Here is a 23,640-nt window from a genome sequence, read left to right as displayed (position 1 = left end):
TTTTACTGGAGAGCTTGAGAAGATCCTTACTGAAGAATGGCATACCCAAGAATAAAATAGCAAAGATTTATAACATTCTGTCACATTTAAAGGGTGCGTAGTATGTAAATGGGTAAGGGCGGCTTAAAATGAGGTCACATTTTTTTTATACCTGTTGTTCAAAAATTCTTAAAACATGACTAAACATCCTCTTGGCAGTTTTAGTATTAGCATTTTAGGAGAAGGATTTTATGGGTTTTTTTTTAAACAAAACATTTTTACTATTCCTTTCTACTGGATACACGTCCTACTTTGCAATAGGAGGTGTATCATAAACAGAAATGTGATTTCTATCCCGCAGCTATTCTGTAACATGTGTACCCGAGTACCAGTTCTGAGAAGACTATATGAAATATTTACCTACACATTTTAAGCTGCATGAACAAACACAAAGACCTTTGAGTCATGTTTTATGTGCCTTTGCCTCTTTCCTTAAAACCTTAGGCTAAGCTGTTTTCAAAAGTACATCTTATTGGTATATACAAGCTTGTTTTCAAGAGGCGCACCTCTTATTGAAATATACGAGCTTAGCAAGTTGGACCACCAGGAAATAACTCGCTGTGATTGAGAATGCTAATGGAATGTCCTGTACCAAGAAAAAGACATGGAGTCAGGTGGAGACCTCCAGTTGATGGCTCAATACAAGACATATCTTTGTCCCAGCTCACTCTGTCACTTTCACAGATTCCTTGGCAGAAAGATCTCTGTGTTCTGCCAATGCATCCACTTCATTTAAACATATAGTGCTCGTCTTTCTCTGTACTCTGCAACTGAATATAGCTGCCAAGTTCTCTGTTACTTACTGTAAAGTCAAAATGCTCAAAATTTGCTTCCAAAGGAGTCTCTTCAAAGAAGACTAATTCTTTTTTATTTTCTGTCTAAACTGAGAAAACCTCATCAGAGTGTTATAGCTACTCTTATACTCTACTTTCAATATCCAAATGAAAGCTTTTTCAGCATTTTGCCACTGACTAAAAAGTTATCAAAAGGTCATAGAGTTCTTGTAAATTTTACTGCATTTGGAAATTTATTCAGGAAGTAAATTTATCCCAAAAATGATAAGCCTCTAAATGGTTCTGTAAATGGAAAAATAAAGTTATGGCTTTTGGAATGCAGGAAGTGAAAACTAGAATATTAAAACTGAAAAGGGCCGGGTCTTGAAGGGGTTAAGCATTAAGTACTAAGCAATGCAAGGTTTAATTCTATTTTAGGCATAGAGCGGATTCATTTATGGACACGTGAGTGTTAATCTAAATACATTTTTACTGTAGAAGTTTTATGGTCTTCTTGCCAAGCATGAAACATTAAAGCTGAATATAGAACTTAAGATGGTTCACTATTGGCAATTTCAGTAATCTAATGTCTTTGGTACGTTGCCAAACAATGCCCTGACTGTCAATGAAGAAAATAAGGAGCCAACAAGTTGGCATTTTACCTTCCTGGAAACTATTTATATCCTTGTCTATTGAGATAAAACTATCAGTTAACATTCAGTTAATAGTGAGACAGAGTATAGTAAGCGTATACAAATGTTACACAGAATACCAGTGCAGTTTCATTCAAATTTTTTATTTGGCGGAGGGTAACTGTTTTTACTGTAGTTATTTTCAACAATGTGGAAAAAAAGGCTGAAGATATAAATGCCATGCAAACAAGAATCTCTCAAGCCTTCAGTAGTTAATATATAAACATGCACAAACACCAGAACTACAGACAAACAGGGTTATTAGACATTTAAAATACAGTTTTTTGGACCTTCCCGCACTTGGGTACAAGGTGTACTGATCTTTCCATAATGCAAAATAGAAAGCAGAATAATACTGTGTGATTATACGTGACAAGGGGTTAGTCTCAAAAGGCAGCATGCTCCGAGTGTAATGTTTCACATGGGGTTTTCCAGTAGTCTACAAAAGATGGCAGAGAATAAATGCATGTTACAATACAAGTCAGTTCCAAGAATTAGCCCATATGTACTTGGAGAGGTTTATCAGAAGAGAGCAGAACTATTCTAGTTGCCCTTCGAAACCAATCAGAAGCCAGCTTTCATTTTCCCACATCTGTTTATAAAACTAAAGCTGAGCTCTGATTGGTTTCCGTGGGCAACTGGAACAGTTTTACCTAAGACACTTCTGATAAATCTCCCATGAAGTGAATGGGTGCCTATAGAAAAAAAAAAACACTTGACAGTCATATGTTTTTCACAAGGAAAAAATAGAGAGAAGTGCATGTATAGGAGGCTTTAAACTAATAGCCATAAGCTACTTGTGATTTTCTTACATTTTATAAGAAAGGGTGTGCACTCATTTAATAGATTGCCCCGAGCAAGTGAATGTAATAAAATAACATAAGGCACATATATTATATATACCAGTTTTTCCCCTGTCAATTACACCACCAAGTTTCAGTAACACAGCAATGAGGTCATCTTCTTGGCTTGGCTGTAGTGGTGACATACCAGCAAATCACTGGCCTACAAGGACAGTTAGTGATTGCTTGCATGTCACTGCAACAGCCATGAAAAACACCCAGCACCAATGGGGCGGACTGGGGCTTGACTATCTTTAGTTTTGGAGCCAGGGCTGCCATAAGTAATTTTGGGGTCCCTACCAGTCCCCCGTACCCTGCCACCTAACACAGTTTGCCATCCTAAGACAAATAACATCCATAACTATAAACTATTTTGGCTAAAGTACAGAATACCCTAAATCAGTGGTGGAGAATCTATGGCACGGGTGCCAGAGGTGGCACTTGGAGCCCAGCACAAAGGTTACCATTTAGGACTCAATAACTTCTCCTGCAGTCACAGGCAGCCCAGTATGTGATGCGTTCAGCGCTATTTTAAAGTGACTAGAAGCGCAGGAGGAGGAAGGAGGTGCTGACAGAGCTGGATTATTATTTCAGACCCTTCTCCGGACCTGTGATTCATCCTGTTAAGGGACCTTAGAGGGAAACTACAATAGTAATTCAAAGGTATCCTTCTTTCTACTGTATTGGTGTCCTCAGGACGCCAATAAGTTTGAAACCTTTGTGTTGCTTAGTTACTTTAAATTGGCATTTGCCACTTTGTTAAAAATATGTGGCTTTTGCTTGTAGTTTTGGCACTCAGTCCCTAAAAGGTTCGCCATCACTGCCCTAAACTATAATGGGTCTTTTCCATATCAAATAAATTTTATGTTGTGTTGCTATCTCAATCAAAATAACAAAAAAAAAGTGGCCACAATCAAAGAATATTGGCCCACATTTATCAAAAACAATGCGCACTGCACTAAATGCAGTTTGCCTGTGAGTGTGCAAAGTGCGCCAGATTTTTGGTGGACCTTTAACATAGAGAATGTATGATGAATGTGTCACACGGTCCTACTATACACTGGAGAGCTGAATTTTGTGTCGCTTTGGTTATAGTGCAGCAGCGACACAAATGTGACATAGACACTTTATAACCGCATGTGCAAAGTCAGACAAAAAACTAGTGCAGGTGCTTTAATAAAAGTGGGCAATAATATAATAATAACTCATGACACGCTCTTCCTTGACAGCCTTATCTTACTGCCACATTATATATACCCCTCATTTATTAGTCATAGGCGTATAAGGTCAACGGCGTATAGGACACAAGCCCATATCTTCTGGTTAGGTGCAGGATCATATTTATATCCTTTGAAGAAATAAGTGAATTATTTAGGTATCATTTATGACAATTTTTGGAATAAAAAAATCAGTGGAAATGGATACTAAATACCTGCACGGGAAAAACAAGATTGTGACTAATGCATTCATTTCAATAGTCTGTATGGTACCACCAAGATAAAACCATAAAGGATGTGGACTGGAATGTTAGACTTCATAGTAATGCTGATAGATGACGCCTGCTACAATACAGCACTAATTTAATTCCCAAGGACATACGATTCCCAAAACACTGGCTCAATTCAGATCAATGATTAACCAACACAACACAAACAACTGAAAAATAAAATGTGCTCTCTACAGAAACTAAAGTTTCTATGCATATGGGCCATACACTGGTCTCATAAAAAGGTAAATTAAAGTTGTTGATGCAAGAAGTACTGGGTTTGGAGAACATTTTCCTAATTAAAAACAAAGGCATCTCCAACCGTGTATTCAAATGAACTGTGAAGAGTCATGGGAGTGGAAAAAAAAATCATGCTAGGATGTTCCCCCCTGGCTTAAAGAGGACCTTTCACCACCACAGACTTCCCAAACTGAACATACCATAAAGCAGGCTCTAGCATCCTTATTCTGGGGCACTTGGAATTTTCCTTCTAGCCCCCTCTCTTCCTGTATGGTCAAAAAGGAGGAGCTGCAGCAAGGGTGGTGGTGGTGGTGGGGGGGGTGAATATGCTAAAATCTTCTGACACCATTCAATCACCGTTGGATGGTGTCAGATAAGAGACTCCTTTGTATTGGGGTGAGCGCGCGCCGAGTAGCAGGTGCGCCGAGTAGCGGCATCATGTGTCTGCAGTGCCGGGTGCGCTTTAGATTGGAGCACAAAGTGATCTTGCGAGAGCACGCTGTGTTCCGTGTGCTGCCAGGGACAAGCATCTGCGCGCACTCGACACTGCAGACACATGATGCCAGGAGCGCACAGCCAGGAGTGCGCGCCCCAGTTTGGGAAGTCTGGGGTGGTGAAAGGTCCTCTTTATGGTTCAATAAGAGTTTATTAAGTAAAAACACAGTTGTGAAAAAAATGACAGTAGTATGAACAGTAAAAACAAAGTGCAAGTACCCAGAGACCTACATAGCGGTCTAAATATTCGGGACGCAGCCCCATAATGTAGTCATGAGTAATGGCAAGTAACGCAAGTGTAGACCCTCGAGAAAGGTCCTCTTTAAAGGGGTTTGCCCATGAAAGAAAAATTCTCAAATTTCAAAAGTGATGTTTACACAATAAAGATCATTTTTAAAACCTTATCTTACAATTTTACTCAGTCTTATTGCTGTTTTAGCTCCTATCACTCCCTAGGCTGATCAGTGTAAAATTGAGTGTGGGCGGGGACTCTCTAAGCAGACACTTTACGATCCCTCTAATTCTGTGAGCTGACAATGAGGTTAGATTATCAGGGTACATGTTTACATACACTTTCATTTAACTTCTGAACAATGAACTAGTATTTGACACTTGGAAAGAGCGATGAGACAGTTCAGAGATGACAGATGATAAGATCCATGAGATGCATATTACACATGATTTTGTTACCTGAGTACATTTAAGAATCTTGTCTTTGTGGGGATACCCCTTTAATTGTTAAATGTTCCATAGTCTTGGTATATAATCACAAGTCTGGCAGTTTGCAGCTGCTGAAGGTGGCTTATGATAAGGTTTTTTCTTATGGGACATTAGTCTAGCCCGGGTTAGGCCAGGAGCAGATTAGACCAGTGTTACTCTTCTAAACCATCGTGACTCCTCAGGTAATTTGTATGTAGCATTCAAAGTGTTTGTATGTACCTCCCAGATTGTACCAGGACATCACTGTGATTCTGCCAGTGCACAACACGTTTGTGATGGCTTGTGGGCCTAAGCCTCATCAGAAGTTACCTTTACATTTCCCACAGATGGTAGATTGCAGTCTACAATGCAGGAAATTTTACATTATCAATTTCCTATCTGTTAAAAGTGTCAATCATATTAGCCAGTCATCAACAATAGTTTAATGCAGTTAAATGGAGCAATTGCAGAACAAATAATTGTTAATGTAATCATTTGCCTCCATGCTTTGTTTATATAAAGAGCTGTGTTTCTGATAAGCAATCATTTTTATGCCCACATAAAAGGTGAGATGAACAACAAACAACCATTTGATAATGTGTTGACTGATAGCTGGGCAATGATCATGAACAAACATTCAAAGACTGCATGTCGTTTTAAAGGAAATCTACCATTTGTTTTCACGTATTGTAAACCAAACTTAACTTGAGAATGCTGTTGCTACAGAAACATATCTTGTTTAACCCCTTAATGCCGTAGCCCTTTTTTTTCGATTTTGCGTTTTCATTTTTCACTCCCCACCTTCAAAAATCTATAACTTTAAAATTACTTGAATTGAAGGTCGATAAATGTAATTTTGCCAAGGGAATCTGAGATAATAAATTGGTGGTTTCATTTAAAATTTTAAAGTTGCCCCTGCCCCATCCCCACCCCCAAGGTTTGTGGGTAAGAGGCCAAATTTGGTATCATTGGATAGATTTTTGAAAAATATTTGACACATATTTTTAGTTTTTCATTCCGATATGTATTTTGCAACCTTTGCACAGGCACAGTTGATGATCTAAGCTCCGGTCTTAGGCTACATTCACACGAACGTATGGGGGACGTATATACGGCCGACGTATATACGGCCGATATACGTCCCCCATACACTCCTATGGGCGCACGGCACCCTACGGGAGCGGTACGGTGACGCACACGTGCGGCACCGTACCGTTCCGTACCCGGGAGAAAGATAGGACCTGTCCTATCTTTCCCCGTAATACGGCGCCGTGCGCCATAGGTTGCTATGGAGAGGGGCGGGGGTGAGCTGCGCTCACCTCCTCCTCCTCTCCCCGTACACTGCCGTTGCCCGCTACGGTACGGTACGGGTGGGCAACGGCAGTGTGAATATAGCCTTAGGGGTTTGCCGCAGGGTTTCGGCACCTCGCACATGTTAGGATCACTGTTTTCCAGGCCAGTATGCGTGCAGTGTATTATTCAACATATTGTGATCATGTGCAGGTAATTTTCTCGGTTTTGGTATTGGTCAGGCAATACATATAAGGGAACTGATTTAGTTTGCCTGACACTCCCCCAGAAGAAGCGCCATAGCGAAACACCTGTTGGGGTATTCAGTGTGTGATATTACTTTTGGTATGGTATTTTATACCTTGTAATGCTTTCTACTGTGCTGTAACTGCATGGGTTATATACAATGAAAATGATAGCTCTAAGCATTTTCTACATGTCTATCATTTACATGATAAATTGCATATTTGTATAGGGGAGATTTTTGACCTACCCTAAGGCATTGTTTGCCACACAACATTTGAACATACATTTTTTAACCTGTTTTGTTTCACTATTAGCTACCCTGTAGTTTCTAAATTCATGTATTAAGATTGATATTAATTATTCTAATTTGGAGACTTTTTTGGTTCAAGTCTTTGGTGATCTTTATCTTACACCCTGTATAAGTGATCATTGAGGGGGCAGGCTGTATATCTCTGTAGATAAGTGACCAAGAGGTGTAGCAGGTTGTATACCTTTGTATTAAAGTTATCAGGTGGGAGGTAGGCCATATAAATCTGTATATAAGGGATTAAGCTGGGGGCAGGCTGTATAAATCTGTTTGTAAGTGATCAGAATGGGAGGCAGCAGCTTGTATACCTAAGTAATCAGGAGGGGGATAGGTTCTAGAAATCTGTATATACAGTAATTGATCAGAAGGGCAGGCTTTATAAATCTGTATATAATTGATCAGGAAGAGGCAGGCTGTATACGTCTATAAATAAAAATAAGGGGTCTGGTTGTATACCTTTTTATATATTTGTTTAGAAGGGGGGTCTGGCTGTATACCTCTATACACACAGGAAGTGATAAGGAGGGCTGGGCTGTATTTCTCTATAAAAGTAATCAGATGGGGAGGAATCAGGCTTCATACCTCTGTATAAAAGTGATCAGGAGGGTGGGGGTCAGGCGGTTTACCTCTGTATACACGTTATCAGGAGTGGGGTGAGGCTTTATACCTCTTTCTATATGTTTTTAGGAGTGGGGTTAGGTGGTATCCCTCCGTCTATTTGTTATCAGGAGTGGGGTTAGCTGTATACCTATGCATAAAAGTGATCAGGAGTGGGGTTAGGCTATATACCTCTGTATATAAGTGATTGGGAGTGGAGTTAGGCTGTATATCTGTGTATAAGTAATCAGGAGTGGGATTAGGCTATATATAACTCTGTATATAATTGATCAGGAGTGGGGTTAGGCTGTATACCTGTCTATACATTATCAGGAGTGGGGTTAGGCTATACACCTTTGTATATAAGTGATCAGGAGTGAAGTTAGGCTGTATACCTCTGTATATAAGTAATAAGGAGTGGGAATAGGCTATATATAACTCTGTATATAATTGATCAGGAGTGGGGTTAGGCTGTATAACTGTCTACACATTATCAGGAGTGGGGTTAGGCTGTATACCTGTGTATATAAGTGATCAGACGTAGGGTTAGGCTGTGTACCTCTGTATATAAGTGATCAGGAGTGAAGTTAGGCTGTATATCTCTGTATATAAGTGATCAGGAGTGGGTTTAGGCTGTATACCTGTCTATACATTATCAGGAGTGGGGTTAGGCTGTATACCTTTGTATATAAGTGATCAGGAGTGGGGTTTGGCAGTATACCTCTGTATATAGGTGATCAGGAGTGGGGTTAGCTGTATATCTCTGTATATAAGTGATCAGAAGTGGAGTTAGGCTGTATATCTCTGTATATAAGTGATCAGAAGTGGGGTTAGCTGTATACCTCTGTATATAAGTGATCAGGAGTGGGGTTAGGCTGTATATCTCTGTATATAAGTGATCGGGAGTGGGGTTAGCTATATATAAGTGATCAGAAGTGGGGTTAGGCAGGATACCTCTGTATATAAGTGATCAGGAGTGGGGTTAGCTGTATATCTCTGTATATAAGTGATCAGAAGTGGGGTTAGGCTGTATATCTCTGTATATAAGTGATCAGAAGTGGGGTTAGGCTGTATATCTCTGTATATAAGTGATCAGGAGTGGGGTTAGCTGTATACCTCTGTATATAAGTGATCAGGAGTGGGGTTAGCTGTATACCTCTGTATATAAGTGATCGGGAGTGGGGTTAGGTTGTATACATGTGTATATAAGTGATCGGGAGTGGGGTTAGGCTATATACCTCTGTATATAAGTAATCAGGAGTGGGGTTAGCTGTATATAAGTGATCAGGAGTGGGGTTAGCTGTATACCTCTGTATATAAGTGATCAGGAGTGGGGTTAGCTGTATATCTCTGTATATAAGTAATCAGGAGTGGGGTTAGGCTGTATACCTCTGTATATAAGTGATCGGGAGTGGGGTTAGGCTGTATACTTCTGTATATAAGTGATCGGGAGTGGGGTTAGGTTGTATACATGTGTATATAAGTGATCGGGAGTGGGGTTAGGCAGTATACCTCTGTATATAAGTAATCAGGAGTGGGGTTAGCTGTATATCTCTGTATATAAGTGATCGGGAGTGGGGTTGGCTGTATATTAGTGATCAGGAGTGGGGTTAGGCTGTATACCTCTGTATATAAGTAATCAGGAGTGGGGTTAGGCTGTATACCTCCGTATATAAGTGATCGGGAGTGGGATTAGGCTGTATACCTCTGTATATAAGTGATCAGGAGTGGGGTTAGCTGTATATCTCTGTATATAAGTGATCAGGAGTAGGGTCAGGCTGTATACCTCTTTATATAAGTGATCAGGAGTGGGGTTAGCTGTATATCTCTGTATATAAGTGATCGGGAGTGGGGTTAGCTGTATATAAGTGATCAGGAGTGGGGTTAGGCAGTATACCTCGGTATATAAGTGATCAGGAGTGGGGTTAGCTGTATACCTCTGTATATAAGCGATCAGGAGTGGGGTTAGGCTGTATACCTCTGTATATAATAAGTGATCAGGAGTGGGGTTAGCTGTATACCTCTGTATATAAGTGATCGGGAGTGGGGTTAGCTGTATATAAGTGATCAGGAGTGGGGTTAGGCAGTATACCTCGGTATATAAGTGATCAGGAGTGGGGTTAGCTGTATACCTCTGTATATAAGTGATCAGGAGTGGGGTTAGCTGTATACCTCTGTATATAAGTGATCAGGAGTGGGGTTAGGCTGTATACCTCTGTATATAATAAGTGATCAGGAGTGGGGTTAGCTGTATACCTCTGTATATAAGTGATCAGGAGTAGGGTCAGGCTGTATACCTCTTTATATAAGTGATCAGGAGTGGGGTTAGGCTGTATATCTCTGTATATAAGTGATCGGGAGTGGGGTTAGCTGTATATAAGTGATCAGGAGTGGGGTTAGGCTGTATACCTCTGTATATAAGTGATCAGGAGTGGGGTTAGCTGTATACCTCTGTATATAAGTGATCAGGAGTGGGGTTAGGCTGTATACCTCTGTATATAAGTGATCAGGAGTGGGGTTAGGCTGTATACCTCTGTATATAAGTGATCAGGAGTGGGGTTAGGCTGTATACCTCTCTATATAAGTGATCAGGAGTGGGGTTAGGCTGTATACCTCTGTATATAAGTGATCAGGAGTGGGGTTAAGCTGTATACCTCTGTATATAAGTGATCAGGAGTGGGGTTAGGCTGTATACCTCTGTATATAAGTGATCAGGAAAGGGGTTAGGCTGTATACCTCTGTATATAAGTGATCTGGAGTGGGGTCAGGCTGTATACCTCTGTATATAAGTGATCAGGAGTGGGGTTAGGCTGTATACCTCTGTATATAAGTGATCAGGAGTAGGGTCAGGCTTTATACCTCTGTATATAAGTGATCAGGAGTGGGGTTAGCTGTATACCTCCGTATATATGTGATCGGGAGTGGGGTTAGGCTGTATACCTCTGTATATAAGTGATCAGGAGTAGGGTCAGGCTGTATACCTCTGTATATAAGTGATCAGGAGTGGGGTTAGCTGTATATCTCTGTATATAAGTGATCGGGAGTGGGGTTAGCTGTATATAAGTGATCAGGAGTGGGGTTAGGCAGTATACCTCTGTATATAAGTGATCAGGAGTGGGGTTAGCTGTATACCTCTGTATATAAGTGATCAGGAGTGGGGTTAGGCTGTATACCTCTGTATATAAGTGATCAGGAGTGGGGTTAGGCTGTATACTTCTGTATATAAGTGATCAGGAGTGGGGTTAGGCTGTATACTTCTGTATATTAGTGATCAGGAGTGGGGTTAGCTGTATACCTCTGTATATAAGTGATCAGGAGTGGGGTTAGGCTGTATACCTCTGTATATAAGTGATCAGGAGTGGGGTTAGGCTATATACCTCTGTATATAAGTGATCGGGAGTGGGGTTAGGCTGTATACCTCTGTATATAAGTGATCAGGAGTAGGGTCAGGCTTTATACCTCTGTATATAAGTGATCAGGAGTAGGGTCAGGCTTTATACCTCTGTATATAAGTGATCAGGAGTGGGGTTAGCTGTATACCTCCGTATATATGTGATCGGGAGTGGGGTTAGGCTGTATACCTCTGTATATAAGTGATCAGGAGTAGGGTCAGGCTGTATACCTCTGTATATAAGTGATCAGGAGTGGGGTTAGGCTGTATACCTCTGTATATAAGTGATCAGGAGTAGGGTCAGGCTGTATACCTCTGTATATAAGTGATCAGGAGTAGGGTCAGGCTGTATACCTCTTTATATAAGTGATCAGGAGTGGGGTTAGCTGTATATCTCTGTATATAAGTGATCGGGAGTGGGGTTAGCTGTATATAAGTGATCAGGAGTGGGGTTAGGCAGTATACCTCGGTATATAAGTGATCAGGAGTGGGGTTAGCTGTATACCTCTGTATATAAGCGATCAGGAGTGGGGTTAGGCTGTATACCTCTGTATATAATAAGTGATCAGGAGTGGGGTTAGCTGTATACCTCTGTATATAAGTGATCAGGAGTAGGGTCAGGCTGTATACCTCTTTATATAAGTGATCAGGAGTGGGGTTAGGCTGTATATCTCTGTATATAAGTGATCGGGAGTGGGGTTAGATGTATATAAGTGATCAGGAGTGGGGTTAGGCAGTATACCTCGGTATATAAGTGATCAGGAGTGGGGTTAGCTGTATACCTCTGTATATAAGTGATCAGGAGTGGGGTTAGCTGTATACCTCTGTATATAAGTGATCAGGAGTGGGGTTAGGCTGTATACCTCTGTATATAATAAGTGATCAGGAGTGGGGTTAGCTGTATACCTCTGTATATAAGTGATCAGGAGTAGGGTCAGGCTGTATACCTCTTTATATAAGTGATCAGGAGTGGGGTTAGCTGTATATCTCTGTATATAAGTGATCGGGAGTGGGGTTAGCTGTATATAAGTGATCAGGAGTGGGGTTAGGCAGTATACCTCGGTATATAAGTGATCAGGAGTGGGGTTAGCTGTATACCTCTGTATATAAGCGATCAGGAGTGGGGTTAGGCTGTATACCTCTGTATATAATAAGTTATCAGGAGTGGGGTTAGCTGTATACCTCTGTATATAAGTGATCAGGAGTAGGGTCAGGCTGTATACCTCTTTATATAAGTGATCAGGAGTGGGGTTAGGCTGTATATCTCTGTATATAAGTGATCGGGAGTGGGGTTAGCTGTATATAAGTGATCAGGAGTGGGGTTAGGCAGTATACCTCGGTATATAAGTGATCAGGAGTGGGGTTAGCTGTATACCTCTGTATATAAGTGATCAGGAGTGGGGTTAGCTGTATACCTCTGTATATAAGTGATCAGGAGTGGGGTTATCTGTATACCTCTGTATATAAGTGATCAGGAGTAGGGTCAGGCTGTATACCTCTTTATATAAGTGATCAGGAGTGGGGTTAGGCTGTATATCTCTGTATATAAGTGATCGGGAGTGGGGTTAGCTGTATATAAGTGATCAGGAGTGGGGTTAGGCAGTATACCTCGGTATATAAGTGATCAGGAGTGGGGTTAGCTGTATACCTCTGTATATAAGTGATCAGGAGTGGGGTTAGCTGTATACCTCTGTATATAAGTGATCAGGAGTGGGGTTAGCTGTATACCTCTGTATATAAGTGATCAGGAGTGGGGTTAGCTGTATATAAGTGATCAGGAGTGGGGTTAGCTGTATACCTCTGTATATAAGCGATCAGGAGTGGGGTTAGGCTGTATACCTCTGTATATAATAAGTGATCAGGAGTGGGGTTAGCTGTATACCTCTGTATATAAGTGATCAGGAGTAGGGTCAGGCTGTATACCTCTTTATATAAGTGATCAGGAGTGGGGTTAGGCTGTATATCTCTGTATATAAGTGATCGGGAGTGGGGTTAGCTGTATATAAGTGATCAGGAGTGGGGTTAGGCAGTATACCTCGGTATATAAGTGATCAGGAGTGGGGTTAGCTGTATACCTCTGTATATAAGTGATCAGGAGTGGGGTTAGCTGTATACCTCTGTATATAAGTGATCAGGAGTGGGGTTAGGCTGTATACCTCTGTATATAATAAGTGATCAGGAGTGGGGTTAGCTGTATACCTCTGTATATAAGTGATCAGGAGTAGGGTCAGGCTGTATACCCCTGTATATAAGTGATCAGGAGTGGGGTTAGCTGTATATAAGTGTTAAGGAGTGGGTTAGGCTGTATACCTCTGTATATAAGTGATCAGGAGTAGGGTCAGGCTGTATAACTCTTTGTATAAGAGGCTTCCAGCACATGACACATTTGTGCACCCCCTGAGCTGCCTGTTGATGCTCCTCTTGTGTAGTAAATCCTCTATGTCTCGGTAACACGGCATCACCCTGCCTCTCGCACATCCCCAGTGTACAGGCGTCTCTCTGGCCCAGCAGTCTCTCCGCGGCCCTCCCCCCTCAGCCCCTCCCCTAGCCGTCTCTTTCCCTGGGAGTGTCTATGTGTCTTTGTCTGGGTGTCTCTCAGATCTCTCAGACAGCTGCACAGAGAGGACCCAAGAGACATTGAGAGAGGACAGACGCCCAGAGCACAGTGAGTATCCGGGGCTGAGGGGTGTGGGTGTGAGGTGCCAGCCAGTGTGCAGTGTGGGAATGCTGGCAGTGTAGCTATGCTGATAGTGGGGGATCTCATGTGACAGATGGCTGTGTGTGATGTGTGGGGCGCCGTTTCTTCACATGAGGCAGATGCGTGTTGTGTGTATGGGGTGTTATCCTGATGTGCACGTCGTGTCCTTGTGTAATGTCACAGCAATGTATGGTGGCTCTGCGCCGGCGCCTCATCTGTGATTCACAGCACACACTACAGAGAACAGCAGCGGGTACAGCTATGTGCACTGGCGGCTGCAGCACTACAACTCCCAGCACAGCTCTCACATACAGCACACACGGCAGCGCTGCAACGGAAAATAAACAGAGCTCCTTTTCCAGAATCACAAGGCCACGCCCACCCCGTTCACCGTCCATCTAGAGTAGGCACGCCCTTATTGCTGGAATCACACCCACAAACAGGCTGACGCCTTTTGTAACCCCTCCCACCAGTGCACTGTCCCCACGTGTAACAACAACAACAACATAGAGGCGGCCGTGTGTACATTTACCTGACAGGAGAAGAGCTCTTCTTCTATGTGTGTGCATTCACCTGGTGGGAGAAGAGCTCCTTTTCTATGTGTGTACATTTACCTGACAGGAGAAGAGCTCTACTGTGCCTGTACATTTACCTGTCAAGAGAAGAGCTCTTCTTCTATGTGTGTACATTTACCTGACAGGAGAAGAGCTCTACTGTGCCTGTACATTTACCTGACAGGAGAAGAGCTCTTCTTCTTTTCTGTGTGTGTACATTTACCTGACTGGATAGCAGCTCTTTTCTGTGTGTATACACTCACCTGACTGGATAGCAGCTCTTTTCTGTGTGTGTGTATACCCACCTGACTGGATAGCAGCTCTTTTCTGTGTGTATACACTCACCTGACTGGAAAGCAGCTCTTTTCTGTGTGTATACACTCACCTGACTGGATAGCAGCCCTTTTCTCTGTGTGTGTACACTCACCTGACTGGAAAGCAGCTCTTTTCTGTGTGTGTGTACACTCACCTGACTGGAAAGCAGCTCTTTTCTGTGTGTATACACTCACCTGACTGGAAAGCAGCTCTTTTCTGTGTGTGTGTACACCCACCTGACTGGAAAGCAGCTCTTTTCTGTGTGTATACACTCACCTGACTGGAAAGCAGCTCTTTTCTGTGTGTATACACTCACCTGACTGGATAGCAGCCCTTTTCTCTGTGTGTGTATACCCACCTGACTGGAAAGCAGCTCTTTTCTGTGTGTGTGTATACCCACCTGACTGGAAAGCAGCTCTTTTCTGTGTGTGTGTATACCCACCTGACTGGAAAGCAGCTCTTTCTGTGTGTATACACTCACCTGACTGGACAGCAGCTCTTTTCTGTGTGTGTGTACACCCACCTGATTGGATAGCAGCTCTTTTCTCTGTGTGTGTACACTCACCTGACTGGAAAGCAGCTCTTTTCTGTGTGTGTGTACACTCACCTGACTGGATAGCAGCTCTTTTTTGTGTGTATACACTCACCTGACTGGAAAGCAGCTCTTTTCTGTGTGTATACACTCACCTGACTGGAAAGCAGCTCTTTTCTGTGTGTATACACTCACCTGACTGGATAGCAGCCCTTTTCTCTGTGTGTGTACACTCACCTGACTGGAAAGCAGCTCTTTTCTGTGTGTGTGTATACCCACCTGACTGGAAAGCAGCTCTTTCTGTGTGTATACACTCACCTGACTGGACAGCAGCTCTTTTCTGTGTGTGTGTACACCCACCTGATTGGATAGCAGCTCTTTTCTGTGTGTATACACTCACCTGACTGGATAGCAGCTCTTTTCTCTGTGTGTGTACACTCACCTGACTGGAAAGCAGCTCTTTTCTGTGTGTGTGTACACTCACCTGACTGGATAGCAGCTCTTTTTTGTGTGTATACACTCACCTGACTGGAAAGCAGCTCTTTTCTGTGTGTATACACTCACCTGACTGGATAGCAGCTCTTTTCTGTGTGTATACACTCACCTGACTGGATAACAGCTCTTTTCTCTGTGTGTGTACACTCACCTGACTGGATAGCAGCCCTTTTCTCTGTGTGTGTACACTCACCTGACTGGAAAGCAGCTCTTTTCTGTGTGTGTGTACACTCACCTGACTGGATAGCAGCTCTTTTCTGTGTGTATACACTCACCTGACTGGATAGCAGCCCTTTTCTCTGTGTGTGTACACTCAGCTGACTGGATAGCAGCCCTTTTCTCTGTGTGTGTACACTCACCTGACTGGATAGCAGCCCTTTTCTATGTGTGTGTACACTCACCTGACTGGATAGCAGCCCTTTTCTATGTGTGTGTACACTCACCTGACTGGATAGCAGCCCTTTTCTATGTGTGTGTACACTCACCTGACTGGATAGCAGCCCTTTTCTATGTGTGTGTACACTCACCTGACTGGATAGCAGCCCTTTTCTATGTGTGTGTACACTCACCTGACTGGATAGCAGCCCTTTTCTATGTGTGTGTACACTCACCTGACTGGATAGCAGCCCTTTTCTATGTGTGTGTACACTCACCTGACTGGATAGCAGCCCTTTTCTATGTGTGTGTACACTCACCTGACTGGATAGCAGCCCTTTTCTATGTGTGTGTACACTCACCTGACTGGATAGCAGCTCTTTCCTGTGTGTGTACACTCACCTGACTGGATAGCAGCACTTTCCTGTGTGTGTACACTCACCTGACTGGATAGCAGCTCTTTCCTGTGTGTTATATGAAAGCAACTCTTCCTCTGTTAGGGTGATGCCACACGTTCAGTTTTTCAGATGCAGTTTTTGATGCCCAAACCAGGAATGGAGTAAAAGTAGGAGGAGGGGCAGCACCATTCAATTATTTGTCTCACCCATTACCATCCACACCTGCTTTTGGCTTCAAAAACTGCATCTGAAAAACTGAACGTGCGGCTGCACCCTTAGGGCGTGTTCACACATTGCGTTTTGGTCGCGTTTTCATTGCGTTTGAAACGCATATACAACAGCTGATGAGAGGTGATTTGCCTAATTACATGTTTACGTTTGTAAATACAATGTTAACGCATGCGTTAACATCACGTTTACGATGCGTTTTGTAAACGGAAATGTTAACAGTGATTAAACTAGGCAAATCACCCCTCCTCAGCTGTTGTATATGCGTTTCAAACGCAATGAAAACGCAGGTCAAAACGCAACGTGTGAACGCGCTCTTATAGAAAATACTTTCTGCCCTAAGCTGTTGCTGCCTTGGTGCAGATATTGAGTCCATTGATTACATGTGTGTGAATGTTATATAGCTCAAAATCAGTATATTTCATGTATGGAGAGATATTCTAGGGTTCAGATGTTTATCTACTTTGTGGTCTTTATGGTCAGTCCAGTGCACATGGTAAATTGAACTTATCTATTTATATAAACAGGCCCCAGTCACACGTTCCCCTCGCGGAGATTAATATGTGCCTTCATTTTTTTTTCCAAAACGGGGATCAGATCCAACTACGAAGACTCATTACACCTTTCTTTCCTGTTGGGTCATGTCCTAGTATAGATGGTAATAATAACACAGATGGCAAACAAGTCTCACTACAACCATCCCTGTGTTAGTACACCCATAAAGAGCCAGAAGGAAAATAAAAATTGCACAAAGAATCAGGATTTCTTTATTCTCAAAAAATATACCATCTGTTGGACCAACATTTGACACTGAGAGTTGCCAGTATTGAGGAGGCCTAGGGGGAGATGCATTGTTAATCTTTATTAAGTAGTCCTAAAAGTAACTTTAGTATATACACCCAAAGGTCTATGTGTGTGTGATTGATATATATATATATATATATATATATATATATATATATATATATATATACAGAAGCAATATAAATAATACTATATAGGCCCAGGCAATAGGTTCTCCACAAGAAATAAACAGCACTCTAAGGTCGGGATAAGAAAAAATACCTCTGAGGTCTTTTATTTCATAAAAATTCCAAATCATTAGGTTGTAAAAGCCTTTCACAAGCCAAAAAGAAGTACATCTGCGTATACTGGCCTTGCAGTGCTGCTTATTTCATTGTGTATATACATAAATTCTTCTATTTAGTTTTTTTTTTCCATGAGGACCGTGTATGAACCCAGTCTCAGGTGGCACCAAGCCGACATTTCATTTATGGTATATGCACACTGTTCACACTCTCTGGGGAATGGTTTATTGATTCTTCCATTTCATGGAAACATTTATCCAGATGACTTAGTGTTTTTTTTCCCTCCACTTAGCAGATGCCCATAGGAAAAAAAATAATCTGTATGAAATTAAAATATTGCAGAATCTATCCTAAAAATTAAATTAACTAAAACATGAAAAACTCCAACACATAATAGAGTTTGTTTTGGTGAAGTCCAAAAAGATGAGGATGTTCTGTAGCAGTAATATTACTTATATTTAAAAGATCATATACTGGACACAAGCGGAGCCAGTTAGAACCATGGATATGATTTGACTTTTTGGGCTCATAAACAGCAATTTAATCCTCCATGTCAACACAGTTATGATGGGGAAGATGAATGTCTTCATTGTATTGTGTCTCATTGTCACTGATCTCTGTTTTTATCCCTTTATTGTCAGTACTTTCCTAGTAGTTTATATGATGGCATTGTGTATGTGTTGGGGAGCGGTGGACAAGTGTTACTACTTTGGATCCACTTATGTTCTGGCTTGGACTAGAATTGGTTAGAAGAATCCTGTAAAATGTCCAATCTTGTTACTCTTGTTAAACTTCTTTTTGGAAGCTAAAAGTCATAATGACAGAAAATGTAACTTCTTAGACATTTGTAGACCTAATGGCTTTTCTCTGTGGTATGAGAATACTCTTCAGACGATCACATCTTTTTTAGAACAGGTTTACCACCTAAAAGCATATGTTGAGCTGTTGCACTTTTACACAGTACATGCAGTTCCTGCGTTTTGTACAAGATAGGTTGAATTTGTATGTAAGTCTGGATAGTTAAATTATATTTTATAATTGTAAGTCCAAAAACAAATTTTTTTTGTCATTGATGGAAACAGGGATTATCAATAAAACTTCATTACAAACATCTTATAGCCGATCAGTGTAGCCTGGGACCATTGTAAAGCATCCAGAGAGCTTCACCAGAGGTCACAGTGGACAGAGGGGTCCGTCTGTAACTAGGGGTTGGTTGTTCTTAAGTCAGGAACTCTCTGTACTCAACATAATCTAACTGAAGAGAAAATGGTTAACATTTCAGGACAAGAACAGATCCTTGGTATATTTGGTATTGATGGGAAAACAGTATGGAAGTTATTCATAGTTTTGGTGCTCTTAATTTTCATAATTTTGAGTGAAGTGCTTTTACCCAGAAATGATCCAAATAGAGCTACATAAGTATTAATATTAAGTATTATTAATTAATCTTCTCGTTTCTCTCAATACCTATGTTAGCAGGGGCTTGTTCCTTTCCCTACGATGGGACATGGCTACATATCTCACATGTTAGGGCTATGTTCACAATTGGTGGATTTGTTACAGCAACTTCTGCAATTGAAATAATAATAATATAATAATTCTTTATATAGCACGCACAAATTACGCAGAACTGCACAGACTTTGCCAAATCAGTCCCTGTCCCCATAGGGCTCACAATCTAATCAACCTACCAGTATGTTTTTGGAGTGTGGGAGGAAACCCACGCAAACACGGAGAGGACATACAAATCCAGTCCATGCATGTTATGAGGCCTTGTCTGCAGACCTTATTCAGATGAATGGGACAACCACATAGGTTTCAGCATCATATGTGCTCTGCGTACCCAAATAGTATTCCAATATCTGTAATGTGCACATTGAGTGGACATTTTCTGCATGGAAAAACAAGTGTTTTGTGGAATTTTCAAAACTGTAGTATGCTTTCCATGAGGGAACAGATTGTTTTCCTTCAATGTATAGGGTGAAGCCTGCGGTGAATAGATTGAAACTTATGTTTCATTTATTATATGTCATTTATTACATGTGACATAGATGTATAACGTCCACAATATCAATGCCTCTCACATGGCTCAGTTATCTGTAATATTTTTCTATGTGTAAACATCTTGTGCCCAGATGTGGATGTATAGAAGCGTTAATTGATTTGCTGTGGTAATATAATTACTGTTAATGACCAGCTTGGTGAATTGGGGCATATGAAAAGAACAGATTGCTTTTAATTAACATTCTAGAAAAAATGGAAGATGCAAGGAGATTCCTGTGTAGTTTTTATATCTGCGTGCTTGGTTTGTCGTATCTGAACCTCCCTACTGTCTGTATATTCTGTGATTTATTGTGTTCGGTATACTATGATAGATGTACGCACTTGTTTAATGAGATATATATACTAATATTTGTATGCGATTCACCAGCCCGTGTTATTTTGCCTGTCAGGGGTTTGATCTTGTGACCTTCAAGATTTGAAGGGCAGGAACTGCGTAACTCCTGGGAGCTTTGCCATAGCTCCAGCCCATGCTGCCTGGGACATACCATTATTCAAAGGGGAGTTCATATGATAGGCCATTTGCGACTAGAGCACAGCTTGATGAAACTGCTGTCTATCTTATTGATTTCATTATACTAAATGACACCGTGAAGGACAGGGAAGAAGGCCCAAGTACGGGCCGTGTTTCATATGACGTACATCACGCAACTTTGAAGTACAATATATTCTCAGTTAAGATGTATTATATTCATTTTACAAATGACTATTATCGCCTCATTTATTTGTGACCACCATCTGCTTTTTATCTTGTTGTTGCATTAGATAAAACCTCTGTCCTGCTCCCTACGTGATAACTTTTGCGTCCAGCTCTAAGATTATTATGGATTACCTTATTTTACACTTATTTTGGTTGCAGATTTTTTTTATGCCATTCATATTTCTTGAAAAATTAAACATACGATTCAGGCTGCATTCACTTCCCATTGTTTCCCTTCGTTTTAAAGATACGTTGGGAGGATTCCCAACATGCTCTTAAGATGGAGGACCCATAAATTTCCTGATGTATACTTGTGCCCGATGCAGGAGGAGGAGATGTGATCACTGTTCGGGGGGGTTTTGCCATGCCACTGTCGCTTATATGGAGAACCTCCCTGAGAGTATACAGTATACAGTTCTGCATCCACACCTCCCCCCCCCCCACACTTCAGTGGTCTCTGCTGAGTGTATACATTAGCGGGATGGAGAGTTTGCTTGTTGTGCCTTTCCATCCTGCTTTTTACACAGTATACAATACATACTGTGCAGATACAGGCAAAAGCTATACTTTTCCCATAAACAACATTTATCCTCTATCCACAGGAGGATTGGATCCATCAGCTCAACCTGTGAGCCACCAGTAGTCCCATAGGTTGCATTGGAACACAGGGCTATGTCATTCTGTACATTGAAATTGGACTTCCAGCATGGCTCAAAGAAGGAGTCTTGCTGATGGTCAGAATAGCAGGAAGATTTGTGGCCCTCTGTTCTGCCGATCACAGGGGACCCAGGAGTTAGACCACCAGAGATGATTCGTTTATTCAATGTTCTTTAGCTTATGGATAAATGTTAATTTTTGGAGACCCCCTTAACAGTATTGAAAAGCACAGTCTGATCTAGGTACTGGTATTTTTTGAAAAACTGGGATTACCGGAAAAACCAGCTCCGATTCAGTGTAAACAAGTCACATAATATGTTGTTTACTGAATGCACTAACACTGGACACATTCATTTGGGTGATTATTGCCTAATGTAAAAGACCTTTTAGGTGCATTCCTGTATCTGGTAAAGCAGAGACTTGTCATGGCCTCACAAATAAGTCTGTAGATGATTCATATGGTTGTGAAGAGTACGCCAGCCTTGTTTCTAACAGAAATCTAAATGATATAAAAAAAACCCAAATTTTATTCATCTAAGCCAGCTAATAGAAGGTGCAAGTTAGACTAGATAGTTTTAGGCCTTATACAGACGAGTGTGATCGGTGAATCCTGGGCCGTGCAGTGGACGGATTTTACAGACCCACCACAGTGCAGAGAATAGGACCAAGTTAGTGTGAATGTTCTCTTATGTTGCCCCTGATTTATCATTGAACATCATAAACTATGATGAATCTGGTCTAGATTAAGACATTAATACATTGGTCTCATTTAACACTTAATGGGAATACTTACTAAAAGGGACTCGGACAGCTTAAAGTTAGACAATCCCGCATAGTGACTCTATTGGTAAAGCAACATTGGCTTTCCATGAAACTGATCGGGAATGAAAACAAAATAAAATTGCACTAACAGGAAACTGTGACTATGAGATCAGCTATTCGGCTGGGAGATATACATAATTGATGGCACCAAGATTTGATTATGAGCCTTCCTGCGGCCAATGTGAAGAACACTGATCTGTGAGGGGGGAGTTGTTTATCAATTGCAGTTGTAAAATTCTCTCTAGGGTGCGGTCACACGGTGCGTTCCTGGTCCGTTCTTGGTGAATTTTTAAACTCCCTGAAAACACGTGTTTTTGCATGTTTACCATTAATTTGGCTGATTTGAAGTGTGAGTAGTTGTGGAAATGTTAATACAGCTGCTCACACTTCCAGAAATGAAGAAAAACAGATTCATACCAGCCAAACACATGGTAATATGCATTTAAAAATTTTTAGTGCGTTTAAAACGGCACAAAGAACACAGTGTGTACAAATTGTACTTTAAAGGAGTTTTCCCATGCAAGAAAAATCTCAATTTGCAATCCACTAGTGATGTTAACACAATAAAGATAATTTTTAACCCTTCACAATTTACTCCATTTAATTGCTGTTTTAAAACCTAAGACTTTCTAGGCTGCTCAGTGCAAAATCCAAAGGTTTGGATGGGGAATCTCGAAGCATACACATTATGAGCCATCTAGTTCTGTGAGCTGAAAATGTGGTTTATAAACACTTTCATTTAGCTTTTGAACAATGTACTAGTATCTGACACATAGAAAGAGAGATGAGACAGATCATAGATGATGTGATCCATTAAATGTCAATTGCACACAATGACAGTCCGCCCTCTTACATCTCTGCTATTCCACAACACACTAGATCTGCAGAGCCCTCCTGCTGTGTCTCCCCAGATAAACAACTTGGCTGTATGCACTGTCACCTTATTGTGCACTTGGCACTTTATGTACATTACGGTATGGACATAGAATGTGCCGCGATTTACTTTTACCTACACATGCACTTTTCCTGTCTTTTCTTCCTCTTTTTTCCTTGTTTCTTTCTATTTATTGTAGAATTTGGTCACAATATACACGTCACTGAGGCACACTACAGTCATATTATTGCCCATATGATAATGAGCACCACTAACATGATTCTGCTTCCCTTCCTATTTCTTTTGTTATTCTTCACTCTAAACTTTTCCACTTTCTAAAACCCATCGGTCCATATATTCCATCTCTCACCCCTCTATTCCCTACTCCTTTACTTACCACTCGTATATATATTCTTTCCTTACCGGCTTTTTAGAACACAGCGATACTTTAACATTCTCGGACAGGGGTGCGCACGCGCACAGAGTGGTGCGGCTCCGTCGCTGTCCCGGCCGGCGGCACTTTGGCGCACTGCGCATGACCGGGGTTCCGATAGCGCTGTCGGACCCGGCGCATGCGCACTGGTGCCGTGCTGCCGGAAGCGGGGCAGCGGTCGGACTCACGCGCCGTTCGGGGCGCGTGCGCCAATTTTACCTGCCCAGATGCATAAAAGCCGGCTTCCCAGCGTTAGTTTCGCACCCCCTGAGGAAGCGTGGGCGAAACGCGCGTTGGGGAGTCCGGGAGACAG

General features: G+C 41.6%; 1 protein-coding gene across 3 annotated transcripts in view; it reads left to right on the top strand.

Moving 5' to 3' along the window:
• NDRG2 (NDRG family member 2) overlaps positions 1–23,640 on the top strand; it is a 46,453-nt gene that overhangs the window by 6,687 nt on the left and 16,126 nt on the right. Inside the window, exon 1 of one of the 3 annotated variants that reach the window (XM_072149281.1) lies at positions 13,607–13,762. The exons of 1 other annotated variant lie outside the window; for it this stretch is intronic. The gene's annotated coding sequence lies outside the window, so the exon portion shown is untranslated. Of the gene's footprint in view, positions 1–13,606; positions 13,763–23,640 lie in introns of those variants that run through there. One more of the 3 variants, XM_072149298.1, reaches the window with a different exon arrangement.

This window comes from Engystomops pustulosus, chromosome 1, assembly GCF_040894005.1.
Source record: "Engystomops pustulosus chromosome 1, aEngPut4.maternal, whole genome shotgun sequence".
NCBI classification, from domain to species: Eukaryota; Metazoa; Chordata; class Amphibia; order Anura; family Leptodactylidae; genus Engystomops; species Engystomops pustulosus.
The sequence above is the reverse complement of the archived record's forward strand: the minus strand, read 5'-3'. Positions and strand labels throughout refer to the sequence as shown.